Genomic DNA, 22,691 nt, shown 5'->3' with positions numbered 1-22,691 from the left:
TGATCCTCAACACTGGAGCCCCTCAGGGGTGCGTGCTCAGTCCCCTCCTGTACTCCCTGTTCACCCACGACTGCATGGCCAGGCACGACTCCAACACCATCATTAAGTTTGCAGACGACATAACAGTGGTAGGCCTGATCATCGACAATGATGAGACAGCCTATAGGGAGGAGGTCAGAGACCTGGCCAGGTGGTGCCAGAATAACAACCTATCCCTCAACTTGACTGGTTGCATCACTGCCAGGTACGGCACCTGCTCGGCCTCTGACCGCAAGGCACTACAGAGGGTAGTGCGTACGGCCCAGTACATCACTAGGGCTAAGCTGCCTGCCATCCAGGACCTCTACACCAGGCGGTGTCAGTGGAAGGCCCTAAACATTGTCAAAGACCCCAGCCACCCCAGTCATAGACTGTTCTCTCTACTTCCGCATGGCAAGAGGAACCGGAGCACCAGTCTAGGACTAAAAGGCTTCTCAACAGTTTTTACACCCAAGCCATAAGACTCCTGAACAGGTAATCAAATGGCTACCCAGACTATTTGCATCGTGTGCCCCCTCCCCATCCCCTCTTTTACGCTGCTGCTACTCTCTTTTTATCATATATGCATAGTCACTTAAACTATACATTCATGTACATACTACCTTAAATTAACCCGACTAACCGGTGCCCCCGCACATTGGCTACCCTGAAGGTGGGGTTCGCCCAGGGAGCCATACAACCTAGAACCGCCACTGTTCATTAGTCTGTACTACTATAAGGTCATTACTAACCCGCCTGTTTAAACAAATCAACTTAATATCAAGCATTTTACTGGCTGAATCAGGTGGTGTTAGTGATGGGCAAGAACAAATATGTGCACCTCTGTTGGTCCCCAGAACCAGGATAAAGAAACCCTGCTATATGTTAATACTCCCACATCTCGTTCATCCCTCGGCTTATAAGTAAGCTTGGAAATTGAGGCAAGCTATATGTTATCTGGCTGCTGTATAAACCCATTAAGAAGGAGTAATGTTGTAAATGTTGCCTTGAGACAGTGGACTCCCCCGTTTCCCTCTATCTCTCCTCTTATTGATTTGATAAAGCCTCTGGATAGCCTACTAAAGCTTTCACATGATCTAAATGGTGTACTTGGACGAAGTAGTGCATCTGTATTGTAGTGAATAATACATCTGCATTCTGAAGTAGTGCATCTGTATTGTGGTGAATAATACATCTGCATTCTGAAGTAGTGCATCTGTATTGTGGTGAATAATACATCTGCATTCTGAAGTAGTGCATCTGTATTGTGGTGAATAATACATCTGCATTCTGAAGTAGTGCATCTGTATTGTGGTGAATAATACATCTGCATTCTGAAGTAGTGCATCTGTATTGTGGTGAATAATACATCTGCATTCTGAAGTAGTGCATCTGTATTGTGGTGAATAATACATCTGCATTCTGAAGTAGTGCATCTGTATTGTGGTGAATAATACATCTGCATTCTGAAGTAGTGCATCTGTATTGTAGTGAATAATACATCTGCATTCTGAAGTAGTGTATCTGTATTGTGGTGAATAATACATCTGCATTCTGAAGTAGTGTATCTGTATTGTAGTGAATAATACATCTGCATTCTGAAGTAGTGTATCTGTATTGTGGTGAATAATACATCTGCATTCTGAAGTAGTGTATCTGTATTGTACAGTAAAGCTGTTAGTATGGTTGTGTTTTTCTATAGTATGAAATTGCTTACTGTAACTGTATATTCAAGCTATATTAAGTTGAGTCTATACAGTAAACATACAGTGTGTATGAGGTTGTGTGTCAGTGTTTGAACTCTACCAGTGGAGGCTGCTGACGGGAGGACGGCTCATAATAATGTCTGGAACGGAGTGAATGGAATGGCATCCAACACCTTGTGTTTGATGTTTTGTTTTTATACCATTACACTCATTCCGCTCCAGCCATTACCACGAGCCATCCTCCCCAATTAAGGTGCCACCAACCTCCTGTGCACTCTACCCTGAGTTGGCTCCTACTCAGAGTAAATACGGCCAGTCAATTTCCTCCAGCTCGGTGCCATCTCATCATGTTTTCATGAACTCACACCAACAATTTTAGTACACAAGTAGTGCCACACCCTAACAAGGATTTCCTCACGACTAACTGTAGATGACAGAAAGACATTCCCTTTCAACACAGTCATTTTAACAGCTTCTCCTCTCTTCTCATAATAATACTATTTAACAGAGGACAGACCAACATAAATCTCTCCTGTAACACAAATACTGCTGTAGAAAACAGGATAAAATACAGATGTTGGATCTGACCAGTTTGCTACAGCAGGAAAAATATCCTGCAACAACAGGAAATGTGAACTATTATGTGGATTATAATTAATGGACGTTTTGTAGGGGTTGATACTTTTCAAAGTGAAAATTACAAACGTTTAAGTTCTCCAGCAAGAGGGTGATCAAATTAAGATCCTACATGTGTAGGCTCCATACAAGATTAATTAGTAGACAAACATTTACAAGTGACGGTCTGTATCGCAGGCTTTAGGCTAGCTCTTAACCCCAAACCTCTACTATAGTATGAAAGGCTGTTCAGGTCTTGTGTGTCAAAATGAACACATCAAATAACACTATTTGATAAATCAAATAAGACTATTTCACGCGTCAAATAACCAAAAGGACTGTGACCTGAACGGCGTCGGATACTGCAGAGCATAATACTCCTCTCCTCCTTATCCCCCCCAGTCCATGGTCTCCTAAAGGGAGAATCTCTAATCCCTGGCCCAAATACCTGAAGGATTCCTGGGGTGAACGACTGGGCTGAGGACCTGGAACTATCCGGTCCTGGGAGAAAAGAAAGACTGAGGTACCTTTGGTTTAAGAGCGAAGAAGAATTGGTGGGAGGAGGAGAGTGTATGAGAGGGAGGAGGAAAAGCAAACTTCCCAAGACCTCCTACAGTTTCTGATATTACAGGAAATGGTTTAACTGTTGAAACTCTTACCTTACGTTAGCATTGGGACCTCCTGTGTTTTGTGATGCTGTTCAAGCGGTTGCAATCAAAGGAAAGTGTTGAAATACCACTGTAGGCTGAAGGAATGAAAGAGTTCCACAAGAACGTGCAAACAAAAGAACCTGCTCCAATACAGTTTCAGTGAAAGAGAAACAGATGAAGAGAGAGGGAGGGAGGTGTGGGGGGATGTCTTGCTCAAGGGCACAACGGCTGGCAATGGCATCTAGGATTTGATACCAGCATCCCTCCGTTTGCCAGTTCACTTCCCGCCAGATTAAGGTATCATTCAATTGTAAGTATTTGTCATTTCTCAACACTCTTTTGACTCCTAGTGACGATTTGTTAAAATGAGAAATGACAATGTTACTGACCTTTACTGACCCTACCCGCATCTGATTGGCTCAGGCTCTTTTGGCAGTCCTGTGACTGGCCATTCTCAACACGTCACTACAAAAAACTCCCAATCATGACTTTTTTTGAATCGCCAATTTCTGTCTCAGATGAATGCTGCCCTCTGCTGCATATAGTATGATACTGTCACGACTACTTCAAACAATCTGGGGAAAGCCTGTCTGGGAAGGCTACTGAGAAATGTTACCTACTTTGTATGGATAAACAACTCCACAACTCAACTAGTCGAGTTAGGGGGCTCTTCCCCATGAGCCCCTAGGGGGCTCTTCCCCAAGATTCGTTTTTTTCCAAATAGGGTTAATTTCATTCACTTCCACTTCAAAACAATCTAACATGGTCCCATGGCATGGAAATAGGACATTTTTTAAAAACATATTTGACCAGTTTAGTCACATTGAGAGTAGAAACCTGTTTTACAAGACAGACGTGGACAAAATAGCAGCACACAATGGAAAACATGCATCTGTTAATATCTGGATTCTCTGACAGTGTATGACTCCACATTATAAACATTAGACACAGCACATGGTGACAGACAGGGGAATAACTTTGATTGGAGATGTGGGGGGTGGGTTAGGGGGGTTCTGGCCTAGGGGGCTCTTCCCCATGATTTGTTTTTTCCAGACAGAGTTCATTTCATTCACTACAACTTCAACACAATCTAACATGGTCCCATGGCATGGAAATAGGAGAAAAACATCTAATGAACAGCCTAACCCTAAATTTGAGACATTGCACAGGGCTTTTACCACAAACTCAGCTTACTGGACCTGGTACGGCTATTGATGTGCATAGGTCACATTTAGGGTTGGGCTGCTCATTGAATTTCCTGTATTTTTTTGCTACTACTCAACTTGTATGGAAACTTCCCGTTGCTGTGTATTACATGTGATAAATGACTACCCTTTCTGTTAGGCACATGCACAGATATTTATCAATCCAATGATACACTTCTGTAGCTAAAACAAAGTTTAAAGGGGGTTAGAAGTCCAAAATGCACAGGCATTATGTTGGGACCTTCTGTCTTATGTAACCATACCAAATGTAACATATCATACTAATTTCAGTATCCTGGATTTACATTTGCTATATTACTTCTAGTCTATGAGACAAGCTGTGGACAGGAGCGATATGCTTTTGGAATGAGCTCATCTGCCATCGCCAGAGAGTGATCTGGGCATCCGAGTCAGTGAAACTGGAAAGATTTTTTAGGGCTATAATTTCCTCCTCATATGCGTGTCTCCACAGACCGAAGCCTGAGCTATTGATTGATTCGAGACAAGGTTGTTTTTATTGAACTTAGATTCTCAGTTTGTCAGCGTCAAAGTAGCCGGTCATTTCCATCATTTGTGCTGAAAAAAAAAGATTTTGCTCAGCCTCCAGTCATGTAAAAGGGGTGGGTATAATTTGTGGAACGTTCCAACAGGAATCTGTTCCAAAAACGTCGTTAATAACAAGGATGCCAACAAACAACGCATACAAAGTAGCATGATCAACTCACCACGTAGCTTATTCTTAATGTTTGTCCATAGGCTACCAGAGTGAGGACAGACATTTTTCGGAATACACCTGGTGAGTGGAAAAACGTAACAAAATTGCCCACTCCCTACCCGGTATCCTGTTCTGCCGCTATACAACTGTGTATGCGTTGTTTGTTGGCATCCTTGTTATTTACGACGTTTTTGGAACAGATTCCTGTTGGAACGTTCCCCAAATTATACCCACCCATGTAAAAGGACATATAATTGCATCAAATGTGGTAATAAAAAGGCCCAATTCTCCCGGACCCTATGCTAATAAAAATGTTCCCCATGTGTGCAACTTCTGTATGCGCCTCTACTGTACTGCTCTATGCCACTATGCAAATGCACTGATATGCATACAATTCTTTATTATCAAGGAGATGTTTTTATGCGTTCTGGTACAAATGAAGCACTGAACACAGGTAGTCTAGACTCTAGCTAACCACCCAATACTAAAATATCCTCACAAACCCCTCTCTATATATGGCCAGCCAGCCATATATCATGGCTATATGATGAAGTTATTATTTAAGAGCATTGAAGATGAATCACAATCAGTAAAAAAAGTATTGAGCTAGCTAACTAGCAGATTTAAATCAATCATCAATATCAACGATCAGCTGATAGCCTACCCTCTTTTCCTGATGTCAATCATGTCTATAGGAGTCACTGTAACTAGCTTGCTTAACATTTGTGATGAGTGTGTTGTTGCAGAAATAAATAGGCATATGCTAAAACATTTAAAACTCTATATTAAAATGAGTGCCTATCACTGGGATTGAACCCAACATCCTCTGAGCCGTAGATCTGTAACGAGGCCCACTAGCTGGTAATAGGTGCTTGCGTTGCCCCTAGTAGACGATAGTAAATTGCTATGTAAGTAAAATAAACCAGGATGCCATATTTTGACCATTTCAAATATGCATAATAATGTCATCCACTAGAGTCTGGCCTGCTCTACTTCACACTACCTGCTCAACCTAGAGCTGAACATGGAAACCTACAGCTGAACATGGAAACCTAGAGCTGAACATGGAAATCATTACAGGCTGGATACAGCAGACCTGCGTAAAGTAGATGTTTCCATTAGGTCTTGTGTGTCAAAATGAACACATTAAATAAGACTATTTCACGCGTCAAATAACCAAGACGACCGTGACCTGAACGGCGTCGCATACTACTCCTCTCCTCCTTATCCCCCCCAGTCCATGGTCTCCTAAAGGGAGAATCTCTAATCCCTGGCCCAAATACCTGAAGGATTCCTGGGGTGAACGACTGGTCTGATGGCCTGGAACTATCCGGTCCTGGGAGAAAAGAAAGACTGAGGTACCTTTGGTTTAAGAGCGAAGAAGAAGTGGTGGGAGGAGGAGAGTGTATGAGAGGGAGGAGGAAAAGCAAACTTCCCAAGACCTCCTACAGTTTCTGATATTACAGGAAATGGTTTAACTGTTGAAACTCTTACCTTACGTTAGCATTGGGACCTCCTGTGTTTTGTGATGCTGTTCAAGTGGTTGCAATCAAAGGAAAGTGTTGAAATACCACTGTAGGCTGAAGGAATGAAAGAGTTCCACAAGAACATGCAAACAAAAGAACCTGCTCCAATACAGTTTCAGTCAGTTAACACTGGGCCTGAAATATCATGGACTATAGTCTATATGACATAATTGTAAGAATAGATGGAAATATCAACAATTTAAGGGATTGTCATCCTTACATAAAGGGTGGATAATAAAATTATAATACAGTTAATTATTCATTAATCATTTATATTAAATAGTTATAAAAATGCACCACCTATTTTAGTCAATAGGGGAAAAAATCTTACGGTGAGAAGGAGTGGAAACATCAAGAAAACAGCCGATCAATAGCCAATTAATTTACTATGAGAAGTCTGAGAAATATTGGACATATTCTAGATATTACTTCTAGAAACAAATTAGTATAAAATGAATATTTCCACAGCCTGTTGTAACTTTGAACTTCCTGGATGGTGAATATGATTTAATAGTGCCTGGTCTCTCTCTCTCTTTTAACCTTTATTTGACCAGTTTAGTCACATTGAGAGTAGAAACCTGTTTTACAAGACAGACCTGGACAAAAAAAGCAGCACACAATGGAAAACATGCATCTGTTAATATCTGGATTCTCTGACAGTGTATGACTCCACATTATAAACATTAGACACAGCACATGGTGACAGACAGGGGAATAACTTTGATTGGAGATGTGGGGGGTGGGTTAGGGGGGTTCTGGCCTAGGGGGCTCTTCCCCATCATTTGTTTTTTCCAAATAGAGTTAATTTCATTCATTTCAACACAATCTAACATGGTCCCATGGCATGGAAATAGGAGAAAAACATTTTTTTTTTTAAACATCTAATGAACAGCCTAACCCTAAATTTGAGATATTGCACAGGGCTTTTACCGCAAACTCAGCTTACTGGACCTGGTACTGCTATTGATGTTTTAGGTCACATTTAGGGTTGGGCTGCTCATTGAATTTCCTGTATTTTTTTGCTACTACTCAACTTGTATGGAAACTTCCCGTTGCTGTGTATTACATGTGATAAATGACTACCCTTTCTGTTAGGCACATGCACAGATATTTATCAATCCAATGATACACTTCTGTAGCTAAAACAAAGTTTAAAAGGGGTTAGAAGTCCAAAATGCACAGGCATTATGTTGGGACCTTCTGTCTTATGTAACCATATCAAATGTAACATATCATACTAATTTCAGTGTCCTGGATTTACATTTGCTATTTTACTTCTAGTCTATGAGACAAGCTGTGGACAGGAGCGATATGCTTTTGGAATGAGCTCATCTGCCATCGCCAGAGAGTGATCTGAGCATCTGAGTCAGTGAAACTGGAAAGATTTTTTAGGACTATAATTTCCTCCTCATATGTGTCTCCACAGACCGAGGCCTAAGCTATTGATTGATTCAAGACAAGGTTGTTTTTATTGAACTTATATTCTAAGATTGTCAACGTCAAAGTAGCCTGTCATTTCCATCATTTGTGCTGAAAAAAAGATTTTGCTCAGCCTCCAGTCATGTAAAAGGACATATAATTGCATCAAATGTGTTTATTAAAGGCCCATTTTCTCCCGGACCCTATGCTAATAAAAATGTTCCCCATGTTGCAACTTCTGTATGCGCCTCTACTGTACTGCTCTATGCCACTATGCAAATGCACTGATATGCATGCAATGCTTTATTATCAAGGAGATGTTTATTATGCGTGCTGGTACAAATGAAGCACTGAACACAGGTAGTCTAGACTCTAGCTAACCACCCTATACTAAAATATCCTCACAAACCTTTCTCTATATGGCCAGCCAGGCATATATCATGGCTATATGATGAAGTTATTATTTAAGAGCATTGAAGATGAATCACAATCAGTAAAAAAAAGTATTGAGCTAGCTAACTAGCAGATTTAAATCAATCATCAATATCAACGATCAGCTGATAGCCTACCCTCTTTTCCTGATGTCAATCATGTCTATAGGAGTCACTGTAACTAGCTTGCTTAACATTTGTGATGAGTGTGTTGTTGCAGAAATAAATAGGCATATGCTAAAACATTTAAAACTCTATATTAAAATGGGCGCCTATCACTGGGATTGAACCCAAAATCCTCTGAGCCGTAGATCTGTAACGAGGCCCACTAGCTGGTAATAGGTGCTTGCGTTGCCCCTAGTGGACGATAGGAAATTGCTACGGAAATAAAATAAACCAGGATGCCATATTTTGGCCATTTTAAATATGCATAATTATGTCATCCACTAGAGTCTGGCCTGCTCTACTTCACACTACCTGCTCAACCTAGAGCTGAACATGGAAACCTACAGCTGAACATGGAAACCGAGAGCTGAACATGGAAACCTAGAGCTGAACATGGACACCTAGAGCTGAACATGGAAACCTAGAGCTGTCAAAACATGGAAACCTAGAGCTGAACATGGAAACCTAGAGCTGAACATGGAAACCTAGAGCTGAACATGGAAACCTAGAGCTGTCAAAATATGGAAATCATTACAGGCTGGATAGAGCAGACCTGCGTAAAGTAGATGTTTCCATTCTAGTTGAGTAGTGGAGTTGTTTATCCATACAAAGTAGGTAACATTTCTCAGTAGCCTTCCCAGACAGGCTTTCCCCAGATTGTTTGAAGTAGTCGTGACAGTATCATACTATATGCAGCAGAGGGCAGCATTCATCTGAGACAGAAATTGGCGATTCAAAAAAAGTCATGATTGGGAGTTTTTTGTAGTGACGTGTTGAGAATGGCCAGTCACAGGACTGCCAAAAGAGCCTGAGCCAATCAGATGCGGGCAGGGTCAGTAAAGGTCAGTAACATTGTCATTTCTCATTCTAACAAATCGTCACTAGGAGTCAAAAGAGTGTTGAGAAATGACAAATACTTACAATTGAATGATACCTTAATCTGTCAGGAAGTGAACTGGCAAACGGAGGGATGCTGGTATCAAATCCTAGATGCCATTGCCAGCCGTTGTGCCCTTGAGCAAGACATCCCCCCACACCTCTCCTAAACCTGTAAGTGTATGTGTATGTCTGGGTGTCTTTCGGATGTTGGGTTAAAAGAAGAACTCAAATTTCTGTGGGACCTTGTGTGCAATTGAACAATAAAGTGATCTTATCTTGTGTTGTTGTGCAACCATTTATATGGTTAATAATACAACATGGTATAACAGGGTCCATGATTATCCTCTAACTACATGGACAGGGTCTCATTACAGCGACGGGACACTGGATGGTGGACTGGAGGCAACCTGTATCATTACATCGTTATATTTTAAACTGTGGCAGAAGATGGACTGGGAGCTGATTTAATGGATGGGTATTGCTGTAGACAGAACAAGAGGGGATTGTGTAGTGGTTGATGGGGCTAGGTGTTGTTACATGTGATTATATGTATTACAGGTTAGATTGGTAAGGGTCAGAGGTTGGATGACCTTGGTCACAATCAGAGCCCCTAGTATTGATCTGATTTGAGATCAGAGGGACAACAGAGGATCAAGACACAGTTTTTCTAGATAAAATATTGATTATGATGACATGTTGTTGTTAGTCATGGTGGTGTGTGTGTGTGTGTGTGTGTGTGTGTGTGTGTGTGTGTGTGTGTGTGTGTGTGTGTGTGTGTGTGTGTGTGTGTGTGTGTGTGTGTGTGCATGCATGTCTCCATTGTTTCTCAGGAGTTGGGTTGTAACTACGCAAAAATATACATTTCTGTTCTCTACACAACAGTAGCGGTCGGTGCCATTTAAAATGATCCTGGTCTTATTTCTATTACAGCATATTGGATAACTGTCATTCATATTCCATTCACACAGCTCAATGTAACATCGATAGGTTAAGGCTACTACATGATACTCAAATTTTCCCTATATCCATCATGAAGTTGCTACAAACTAGCCTCTGAATGAAAGTTTACAACGTAGGTGCACAGGTCGAGAGAACAATTTTTGTAATCATGGTGACAGACAGTGACACATTCAATACCGCTTTGCACACTCTTGCCTGCCTCTAGCTGATCTAGGGTGTAATCATCAGTGGCAAACAAGAATTTCTATCGGACAATTTCAGAAACAATGCACGCACGCACGCACACACACACACACACACACACACACACACACACACACACACACACACACACACACACACACACACACACACACACACACACACACACACACACACACAAAGTCGAAGGGGTTAGAAACACAGGGTCAGCCACAATTTATTTTAAACATACATGCATTGTGTAACCGCTCTGAAATAACCACATGCATGTGGACAGTTAGGCTTTGAAATCAAACACACACACACAACAACAATGGCATTGTTCACTAAGTCTGTAAGGGATTTTGATTTGATTTGATTCAATGGGGGGAAATATGCACTGAGTACATCCCAGGGGATAACACGTTAAAGTTAAATTAACTTTTTTCCAATATTATACATGTGGTTCAGCTTCAGATGTTGATGAGACAGAGACAAAGTGGGGGGAGATTAAGGATACCTAATGGGTTTGTGAGGGTATTTGACCTGTGTTTAGTGAAGCTAACAGACAAACAGGAATGGAAGTGAACCCTGTCACTGTTTCAGAGAATTACAAAACATGACAGAGAGACAAAGAGACAAAGAGACAGAGACATGGTGGGGGAGAGGGGGGGACAAGAGACAGAGACATGGTGGGGGAGAAGAGGGGAAGGAAGAGAGACAGAGACAGAGTGGGGGAGAGGGGAGGGGGGGGAAAGGAAAAGAGAGAGAGACAGAGAGACAGAGACAGAGTGGGGGGAGGGGGAGGGGGGAAAGGAAAAGAGAGAGAGACAGAAAGACAGAGACAGAGTGGGGGAGAGGGGGGGGGGGAAAAGAGAGAGAGACAGAGAGACAGGAGAAGGAAAAGAGAGAGGGGGGAGACAGAGAGACAGAGACAGAGACAGAGGGGGGAGAGGGGAGGGGGGAAAGGAAAAGAGAGAGAGACAGAAAGACAGAGACAGAGACAGAGGGGGAGAGGGGAGGGGGAAGGAAAATAGAGAGAGAGAGAGAGAGAGGGAGGGTGAGAGAAAAAGTGCAAGAGTCCATTATATCTTAACTCAAACCCACCTAACAGCAACTTTTCACATTGTTCAACACCACAGTGAAAACAAATTATTCTTGGATAAGTGAAGTTACTGTTAAACATGAACAATGCTCTGTCAAAGCACCTGCCACCAGAGGGGAAATCTCAAGACATGTTCTATTCATCAGTCTGAGACGCTGTGATTCAGTCACTCAGAGAGATGGAGGGGATTGTCTGAGTCTCTATAACAATATATATATATATATATATAACTTAATGTTCAAACCCTATCCCAAACTTTAACCCTCACCTTTACCATATGGAATGAGTGCCTTAACTTAATGTTCAAACCCTATCCCAAACTTTAACCCTCACCTTTACCATAGGGAATGAGTGCCTAAACTTAATGTTTAAACCCTATCCCAAACTTTAACCCTCACCTTTACCATATGGAATGAGTGCCTGAACTTAATGTTTAAACCCCATCCCAAACCTTAACCCTCACATTAACCATAGGGAATGAGTGCCTAAACTTAATGTTTAAACCCCATCCCAAACCTTAACCCTCACATTAACCTTACGGAATGAGTTCCTAAACGTAACCTTTATGGAACGGTACAGAGCACCAGGAGCAACAAAAACACTTTGAAATGTGCCGTTTGGAGCAACTTCAAAATTTGACGTTTGGAGAACGTGGATGAACATCTAATTCTGCAGTGAGACTGTGAGATCTTGTTGAGAGGGACTGTTATCAGAAGGTTAGAGTAAGCAGGCAGAAATTGAATAAAAAGTCACATGATGTACTTTATAGATTGACTCATTCTCCCACTTGTGTATTATGGCCTAACCACTGGGAAATAACACTGGATTGTAATGCTTCAAAACAATGTGTTTATAGTAGGACTGCAAGGCATTACCAAAATAGTTCACTGACCAATCACACAGCTGAGAAATTCTTCATGTTGGAACATTTATTTGAAAAGTTCTCATGTTGATTATGTAAACACTGTAAATACCAGAATATCATTTTTATTTCATCTCTGTCTCTGTCTGCCTGAGTGTCTTTCTCTGTCAAACACGCATCTCTGAATAACTACTCACACAGATGACTCACACAGAGTAACCTCAACACCGGGCTAAAATAACATGGATTTAGAGCCTATACATGTATCATTCTTGTGCAATTCGTATCTATAGACTACATTTAGCTTTTTCTTTCATTCTTTGTATCTGGAATTAGGGCATAAGCCTAAGCTTTAGGGCCTAACTGTATGTGTGCCAAATACATGGTACTTGGGCCAAATGCTTTCAGGAACTTAGGCAAAAAACATTCACTATGATCCACAGAGGCAAAAAGGACCATGTCAGAGTTGAATTCAAAAAGAGAAAACCTGTGAAATTGTTATCTTTATGAGCATCATAAAAGCTGATATTATTTCAACCACAAAAAAATATGCATCCAGAAGCCGAACTGAAATCTAATCAGAAACATGTTGGGTCGTTTTCATAGATTTTAATTCCCTTAAAACCGGTCAAATATTTGGACATTTTGCATTTCTCCCGGTCCCTAAACAACTTTGCTGGGCGAAAGAAGCAGAGATGAAAGAGAAAATTGTGCAGATGCCAACTAAATTGAAGCATTCATTCTATCGATGTATGACATATTTTCTGGTGAGAAAGGGTTTGTTTAGTCTTCTAGGGAAGTGGTTCCCAACCAGGGGTACTAGGACCCCTAGGGGTAATTAGCCTATCTACAAGGGGTACTTGAGAAGACTCCTGCAACCATAGGCCTACTGGGAAAATGCACTTAAGGGGTACTCCAGGGGTACTCAGGGCAGAGCGTAATTCAGTTTATTTAGATTTTTAAAAATTGAACCTTTATTGAACTGACTTTCCTAGTTCAATAAAGGTTCAATCAAAATAAATACAAAATATCTGAATTTTGCTCTGCCCTGAGTACCCCTGGAGTACCCCTTAAGTGCATTTTCCCAGTAGGCCTATGGTCGCAGGAGTCTTCTCAAGTACCCCTTGTAGATAGGCTAATTACCCCTAGGGGTCCTAGTACCCCCTGTAGATAGGCCAATTACCCCTAGGGGTCCTAGTACCCCTTGTAAATAGGCCAATTACCCCTAGGGGTCCTAGCACCCCCTGTAGATAGGCCAAGGTCTGGGGCTGCTGTGTGCTCTCCTACTGGCTGGGATCATGCGTCTGTTAGTCTATCATAGAAATCAAATGACCAGTTACAACAACCTGGCTAAAGAGAGAAACCAGCTGCAGAAAAGCCCTAACAATCTGACTGAAGAGCGAAACCAGCTAGAGACCAGCCACAACAGCCTGGCTAAAGAGAGAAACCAGCTGCAGAAAAGCCGTAACAATCTGACTGAAGAGCGAAACCAGCTAGAGACCAGCCACAACAACCTGGCTAAAGAGAGAAACCAGCTGCAGAAAAGCCCTAACAATCTGACTGAAGAGCGAAACCAGCTAGAGACCAGCCACAACAACCTGGCTAAAGAGAGAAACCAGCTGCAGAAAAGCCCTAACAATCTGACTGAAGAGCGAAACCAGCTAGAGACCAGCCACAACAACCTGGCTAAAGAGAGAAACCAGCTGCAGAAAAGCCCTAACAATCTGACTGAAGAGCGAAACCAGCTAGAGACCAGCCACAACAACTTGATTAAGGAGAGAGACCAGTTACAGAGTGAAACAGAAAGACTGAAACAGTCTTTAATAGTCAAAGGGTACTGTTCGCAAGAATGGATGAAGTTTGGCTTCAGCTGTTACTACCTCACCGCTCTGAATGGAAACTGGGAGGAGAGCAGATTTGACCATTGCTTTCAGTTATAAATAACCTCCTTTCTTATTATCTTCTCTTTTGTCCTTCCCTCTCTTCACCTCTTATCTCCTCTCCTCTCTTCTGCTCTCTCAATTCTTCTCCCCTGTTCTCCGCTCATTTCTTACCCCCTCCTCTCCTTAAATTTCCTTTCCCCTTCTCCTCTCCCCTCTCCTCTGCCTCTGAAGCCCCAGATCCATTCTACCAGTCGATGCTCTATCAGAGCAGCTGATGTTTCTTGGTGAACCACAGGTGGCACCAAACACACATCCTGTAGGCAACCTCCTATCAACTCAGGATCAACCCAAAGAGAGAGCTTTGGGAAATATTTTCATACTCATCTTAGACATCTCTCTCTCTTGGTCCTGCACATGCACATGCACATGCACGCACACACGAACGGGTTGAAAGCAAAGGGTCAGCCGCGGTGCAGCGCCTTTGTAAAAAGCAGAAGTGAAAGGTCTTAATGCGCTCTCTCTGCCTCGCTTTCTCGTAAAATGTATATATGACCATCTAGCATGGTTTCAGCTATATTCCCCTGCCAGCTACTTCTCTCCAGCAAATCCTATTAAAGCTATTATCATACACAATCACACATCCAGGCTGTATCACATCCGGCCGTGATTGGGAGTCCCATAGGGCGGCGCACAACTGGCCCAACTTTGTCCGGGTTTGACCGGGTTAGGCCGTCATTGAATTTGTTCTTTACTGACTTGCCTAGTTAAATAAAGGTTAAATGAAAAACAAATCAAATCAAATACATTTACTCCTATCAGCCATTGGAGAGCTGACTGACAGTTTGAGAGACAGTGGATTAAGATAATATATAATGGTTAAAGATTTGCCCCTATTTTTCTGTTATTGGTAATGGACACTTGACCTAGGGCTCTCATTCTTAAAGACACAAATCTCTCTATCTCAACACATGCACATTGTTTGCACACATGCATGTGTACATTTAGGCTGTAGACAGGGTGCCAGGTTAGACACTGGCACACATGACTGCAGGAACGCAGACACGCATACACAGAGAGAGAGAGAGATGGCATTGTTTAAGGTAAGTGACTAAGTGTTTGACCTGTGTTTAGTGAAGTAAAAAAGAGAGACAGATAGACATGGAGTAGAACTCTGGGGACAGGCCCAGTTTAGTCTCTCTGTCACTGTTTCACATAGTAGAGACCTGACTGACTCAGCCACCAGGAGAGACAGAGAGCAAGAGGGAGAGATAGAGGGAGAGATAGAGGGAGAGGGAGAGAGAGGGAGGGGAGAGAGAGAGAGGTAGCGAGAGAGCGAGAGAGAGGGGGGGAGAGAGAGGGAGAGAGAGAGAGAGAGAGAGAGAGGGAGAGAGAGAGAGGGAGAGAGGGAGAGAGATAGAGAGAGAGGAGGGCAAGCTGTACAAGCATTTGATTGGGCTCCCTTGGAGGGAGGTTGAGGATGCCTGGTTGTCCCTTATGGACGAACCCTGCTTGTGCGCCTATCGAGCACTCTAAAAGCTCCACCGATAGGGTCATCATGTGTGCCAACAGCCATGCAGCATGGAACACCAGCTAGAGTGGAACACCAGCTAGAGTGGAACACAATGCAGCATGGAACACCAGCTAGAGTGGAACACCATGCAGCATGGAACACCAGCTAGAGTGTAACACAATGCCGCATGGAACACCAGCTAGAGTGGAACACCATGCAGCATGGAACACCAGCTAGAGTGGAACACAATGCAGCATGGAACACCAGCTAGAGTGGAACACCAGCTAGAGTGGAACACAATGCAGCATGGAACACCAGCTAGAGTGGAACACAATGCCGCATGGAACACCAGCTAGAGTGGAACACCATGCAGCATGGAACACCAGCTAGAGTGGAACACAATGCATGGAACACCAGCTAGAGTGGAACACCAGCTAGAGTGGAACACAATGCAGCATGGAACACCAGCTAGAGTGGAACACCAGCTAGAGTGTAACACAATGCAGCATGGAACACCAGCTAGAGTGGAACACAATGCAGCATGGAACACCAGCTAGAGTGGAACACAATGCAGCATGGAACACCAGCTAGAGTGGAACACAATGCAGCATGGAACACCAGCTAGAGTGGAACACCAGCTAGAGTGGAACACAATGCAGCATGGAACACCAGCTAGAGTGGAACACAATGCAGCATGGAACACCAGCTAGAGTGGAACACCAGCTAGAGTGGAACACAATGCAGCATGGAACACCAGCTAGAGTGGAACACAATGCAGCATGGAACACCAGCTAGAGTGGAACACCAGCTGGAACACCAGCAGTGGAACACAATGCAGCATGGAACACCAGCTAGAGTGGAACACAATGCAGCATGGAACACACCAGCTAGAGTGGGAACACCAGCTGCACCATGCAGCATGGAACACCAGCTAGAGTGGAACACCATGCAGTGGAACACCAGCTAGAGTGGAACACAATGCAGCATGGAACACCAGCTGAGTGGAACACCAGCTAGAGTGGAACACAATGCAGCATGGAACACCAGCTAGAGTGGAACACCAGCTAACACAATGCAGCATGGAACACCAGCTAGAGTGGAACACAATGCAGCATGGAACACCAGCTAGAGTGGAACACAATGCAGCATGGAACACCAGCTAGAGTGGAACACCAGCTAGAGTGGAACACAATGCAGCATGGAACACCAGCTAGAGTGGAACACCAGCTAGAGTGGAACACAATGCAGCATGGAACACCAGCTAGAGTGGAACACCAGCTAGAGTGGAACACAATGCAGCACAATGCAGCACCAGCTAGAGTGGAACACCAGCTAGAGTGGAACACAATGCAGCATGGAACACAGCAGATGGAACACCAGCATGGAACACCATGCAGCATGGAACACCAGCTAGAGTGGAACACAATGCAGCATGGAACACCAGCTAGAGTGGAACACAATGCATGGAACACCAGCTGGAACACCAGCTAGAGTGGAACACAATGCAGCATGGAACACCAGCTAGAGTGTAACATAATGCCGCATGGAACACCAGCTAGAGTGGAACACCAGCTAGAGTGGAACACCAGCTAGAGTGGAACACAATGCAGCATGGAACACCAGCTAGAGTGGAACACAATGCAGCATGGAACACCAGCTAGAGTGGAACACAAGCATGGAACACCAGCTAGAGTGCACAATGCAGCATGGAACACCAGCTAGAGTGTAACACAATGCCGCATGGAACACCAGCTAGAGTGGAACACAATGGAACACAATGCAGCATGGAACACCAGCTAGCTAGAGTGGAACACAATGCAGCATGGAACACCAGCTAGAGTGGAACACAATGCATGGAACACCAGCTAGAGTGGCAGCATGGAACACCAGCTAGAGTGGAACACAATGCAGCATGGAACACCAGCTAGAGTGTAACACCATGCAGCATGGAACACCAGCTAGAGTGGAACACAATGCCAGCTAGAGGGAACACCAGCTATGCACCATGCAGCATGGAACACCAGCTAGAGTGGAACACAATGCAGCATGGAACACCAGCTAGAGTGAAACACCAGCTAGAGTGGAACACCAGCTAGAGTGGAACACAATGCAGCATGGAACACCAGCTAGAGTGGAACACCAACTAGAGTGGAACACAATGCAGCATGGAACACCAGCTAGAGTGGAACACCAGTTAGAGTGTAACGCCATGCAGCATGGAACAAACAGACTTAACACTGCTTAAGGACAGGCAGCTCCATGTCTCTGTCTGTCTCGCTCTGTCTGCCTGCCTGTCTATCTGTCTGTCTCTGTCTGTCTCGCTCTGTCTGCGTGACTGTCTCTATATGCCTGTCATTTGAAGTGAAATATTACACAGCATCCTTGTAAAGATAATGAATATGAGGTTATAAAGTGCTGAAGTTCCTCTTTAAACGAAGTTGGCCACCGGAGTTTCACATGGCGTGAAGCAAACTATTAAAATCTTCTGAGAAAGACTCAAACATACATTTCCCACACCAGGCAGGTATCAATTGATAAGCCTCAAAATGTGAAATGTGATATGCGTCACGAACTATGAATCATACATTGCGTTCAATGCAAAAAGATATGCATCAAGAGTATTGATGCACAAGTCAATAGATTGTGTTCATTGCAAAGAAGTTGGGGATAAAGCAGCAATGGGTGAGAGACACGGACGGACGGACGGACGGACGGACGGACGGACGGACGGACGGACGGACGGACAGACAGACAGACAGACAGACAGACAGACAGACAGACAGACAGACAGACTACATGGAGTAGAACCCTGTGTAACTGCAAAGATAATGAAGGACTATGTTGATCAAATCTAACCACAGTTTATTTGTCACATGCACAGAATGCAGCGGGTGTAACGGTACAATGAAATGCTGACTTAAAGCTCTTCCTCAACAGTGCAGAATAAATGGAAGGTAGCAAAAGTAACACAAATAGACAAGAGCAAAATAGTAAATGAAAAAAGAGAAGGTAATACAACATTTAATAAATGAACACAAGAACTGACCATTATAAACAATGTGAAACAGTGTGCAGGAACACTGTGGAGGTGGATCAATAGGCTCAGCAGCAGGGTGAAGTGTGTGTGTGTGTGTGTGTGTGTGTGTGTGTGTGTGTGTGTGTGTGTGTGTGTGTGTGTGTGTGTGTGTGTGTGTGTGTGTGTGTGTGTGTGTCTGTGAGTGTGTATCTGAGTGTGTGTGTTCGTATGTGTGTGTGAGAGTGTGGTCGGTATGGGTGCAGTTAGACAGCCAGTGATAACTGCATGAAAATAGGTGTTTCCGGGTATTTTCCAACCTGTACACAATCAGTGAAATGTACTGTGAGCGGGAGCACACTCCTGTCCATGCACTGGCACAAGTATTTCCGGGATCGTACACTCCTGATGTAAAAAAAATATTTTGCACCTGACCTTTCCCAGAGTCCTGTTAGGGTGGATATCTCTCCATCTCAGCTGTCAATCAGAACGCTGAAGTTTCAGCCAATCAGCATGCCCGAATGCACATTTGGACACTGCACCCGCCCACTCTAGCTCAGAGTGTTTATGTGGTTCCAAGAAGAAGACACAAGTTTTGGCTTGCTATCAAGGTTTTTCATTGTGTTTACGAGGAAGATTGTGCATGCATCCAAGAAAGTGAGTTGTGGGGTTTTTTGTTGGGATGTTTTATGCTATGCAATGATGATTGACTGCAAGTAATTTACCTTAAGTTACCTTGTCACATCTGTAACTGTATTAAAGTAATGTTCTTATCCTGCAGCTTATGTATATTTCAGATACTCCATGTTGTTTATATTGCATAAGTGCCAGTTTCGCCTTGATTGCATGAGCATCTGCGCAGTAGATGCATATTTGTCTAGAGTATTTGTATAGTCTGTATACCCATGCTACCGCAGCGTTTTCATATTAGCCATTATGGTTGCCATTTGCAGGTGCCAGGGCAAGCCTCTAGAACAGTCTAGATTAGAAGTTTCAGAACTGGAGCTCGTGCAGGTGCAGTATAATTTATGACCCCAGAGACAGATCTGATAAGATCCCCACCAGGCCTGAGAGAGCGGGCTATATATCTAGCTTGTCAGACTAGTTAGCTCTCTCTCTCCAGTGAGATGTTTATCCACATGTTGATATGCTGTGTGAATATCCCTATTCAGGTGTAATGTTAGGACATTCCTTCCTGTGTAGATCTTCCTATTGTTTAGTTTCCAACACTGTGTATCTCTTCTTATCTTTCAGAACCACAAGTCCATTTCTTGTAACCACAAAGATACTTCAATGATGTGTGGGTTTGTGCAACTGTGTGGTGGTGACTTAGAGAATAAAGCTCTGGATATGAAAACATCTGCCTGGTTTCTGCCGGACTGCCTGTAGTGGGTCAGACCAAAGTACAGCTAGCGTTAAGTCATTAGCTGGTGAGGGTTCAGAAGCCAACCGCTCAGATGGCTCCAGCTGGACGTTTTTATACCCGGTTACTCGTTAACAAGGATTTCTGGGATCGTACACTCCCAATTATTGTGCATGAACTTAAACTGACGTTTTCTGGTGTCTGAACTGCATGACACTTGCACTTGGAAAGAGGAGACATCATAGCGTCACGTCAATACACACCCAACCAACTAGCTAGTACCACTTACGTTGGGGCGGGAATATTTGAATTGCAGTGTCAGTTAGCTAGAGAGATCCCTAGATCCGTAGACACCTCCGTAGAGATCCACTCACTGCCTGTCCGCAACATTAGCTGTGATTTCAATGAGAAGACTTCAAGACTTTCAACAAAGTCGACATCGAAGGACTTCAAAAGAACCATGGTCTAGGCACAATTTACACAGTAGGTCTTACGTTAGTGTGGTGGTTGTACATTTCAATTATTTACTAGCTAGCTAACGTTAGTCAGCTGAATTAAGTGCCAGAGATGAATAAACATATTTTAGCTAGCTAGCTACTTTGTGTTAAGCAAGAGTTTAGGGGTTGGTTGTTGCAAGGTGCTTGAATGCCTTACAAAATAAGCTGTTTATCAAGGTAATAAGACTTAAAAGCACACTGTGTCCTATTGCAAGGAAGTGATGTTTTTTGTTTTTGTGAGTGTAGGGAAAAACTTGTGATCGATATTGAAGCATAGAGGTGTTTTATGGAGACATGAACAATTATTCTACTCAATATCCCTACACCCCAGTCTCCTCTGCTACCTCCCAGGGAGGAGGAATACCCTGAACTCCTCGTTCTCACAGGACTCGGGCTAGTACGCTGTTGCCAGGTCAGTCTTGGGGGTGACCCGGCTGAGGTGATTTTTTTTTTGTCTTTGGAAGATTATTTAAAAATTTTAAAAAATGTAATAAATAACATGAGGTTATGGCTGAGCATTTATACACGCATTGTTATTATAACAATTATATATATTTTTCTATTCATTAGGATTGCAATCAATGTGGCAACTTTTGTATTATCAAAACCTTCTTTCTGTCATTGTGTTTCTGTCAGACATGTTGGATACAACACTGGGTCGTTGACCAGCACTGCTGTCTCTTCCTCAGCCGGGGCATGCAAAGCTCCCTGTTACCCAGAGGACCCCCATGTACCTCCTCAGCTATCACATGGGTCGCCCACGTACCCCCCTACTGCCCCCTTAATGAGCCCCAGGTCTACCCCACATATGCGATACCACCCCCTTCACTCCAGGACGAGCAGCCCCCTCTGGCAGACCGGTACAGAGAGAAGGACAAGGACAGAGCGGGACAGGGATTTGCACCACTCAGAGTGAGAGTGAGGGGAGAGGGGCTACAGATGGGACAGCCTGGGCTCCAGAGATGACCGCAGACACCGTAACCACCACTCACACAACCGTAGCAGCAGAGCAGCCATGACAGCAGGAACAGAAACAGCGACTACTCCAACAGCTCCGATCCCACCACACCCCTCTGCTTCCCCCACTGCACCCTCCCTCCCTCCTGCTGCCTCTGTGATAGCCCAGGACTGTGGCCAGGATGGCCCGGCCAAGCCCAAACGCCATGTGTATCTAGGGCTGTGCGATGTGGCCAAAATATCATATAACTGTATTTTTGATGGCATGTTGGTTTTTGATGTTTCTGAATACTAATAAAGTTCTAAATATGCTTTATGGGTAGTACATGGCCCAAGGATGGCAACAAATGAATTATAAGTGGTTTTAATGTGCTTTCTCCATTCAGATTGCTTTGCTGTTCAACCAAACTTCAACCAAAAATAATAGAAAGACAAAATTAACTATTTGTAGAACATTGCATAGGAATCAAAATCCTATTTTTGTAATTTACTCTGGTTATCGACCAATGAATGCCATTTGCATAGTTATTTGTTCAATTCTAGAGTTCACTTGCAGCATTTGAATACATTTCTTCAATTCCTGCTCTGATTCATCAGTCACACACTGTGTCATGTTTCTTTTGTCTTACAGTGCCTTGCAAAAGTATTCATACCCCTTGGATTTCTTCACATTGTATTGTTACAAAGTGGGATTCAAATGGATCACAATTTAATGAACAATCTACACAAAATACTCGGGAATGTCAAAGTAGAAGAAAAAATGTACCTTTTTAAAGATTGATATAGCTACAACGACTAGATTTGAGTTATTTGATAAGTATTCAGCTCCCTGACTCACAACATGTTTGGCAGAAGGTTACAGCTGTGATTCTTCTTGGGTAAGTGTCTAAGAGCGGTATACATATTACCCATTATATTAGCCCATTATTCTTTTCGTAATTCTTCAACCTCTGTCAAGAGGGTGGGATCATGGCTAGACAGCTATTTTCAAGTCTTTCCAAATATTTTCAAGCAGATTTAGGTCTCAACTGT

At 43.2% G+C, this 22,691-nt stretch overlaps 1 long non-coding RNA gene across 1 annotated transcript; it reads left to right on the top strand.

Annotated features, from left to right (window-relative positions):
* The first annotated feature begins 19,410 nt into the window (after positions 1 to 19,410).
* LOC112241386 lies at positions 19,411 to 21,975 on the top strand. Its single transcript, XR_006082424.1, has 4 exons — positions 19,411 to 19,499; positions 20,097 to 20,688; positions 21,034 to 21,141; positions 21,339 to 21,975. It is a non-coding gene; the product is annotated as an uncharacterized LOC112241386 (long non-coding RNA).
* The last annotated feature ends 716 nt before the right edge of the window (positions 21,976 to 22,691 follow it).

This window comes from Oncorhynchus tshawytscha, unplaced genomic scaffold (assembly GCF_018296145.1).
Source record: "Oncorhynchus tshawytscha isolate Ot180627B unplaced genomic scaffold, Otsh_v2.0 Un_contig_5276_pilon_pilon, whole genome shotgun sequence".
Taxonomy (NCBI): Eukaryota; Metazoa; Chordata; class Actinopteri; order Salmoniformes; family Salmonidae; genus Oncorhynchus; species Oncorhynchus tshawytscha.
Note: the sequence above shows the minus strand (reverse complement) of the source record. Positions and strands in the feature narration are given on the sequence as shown.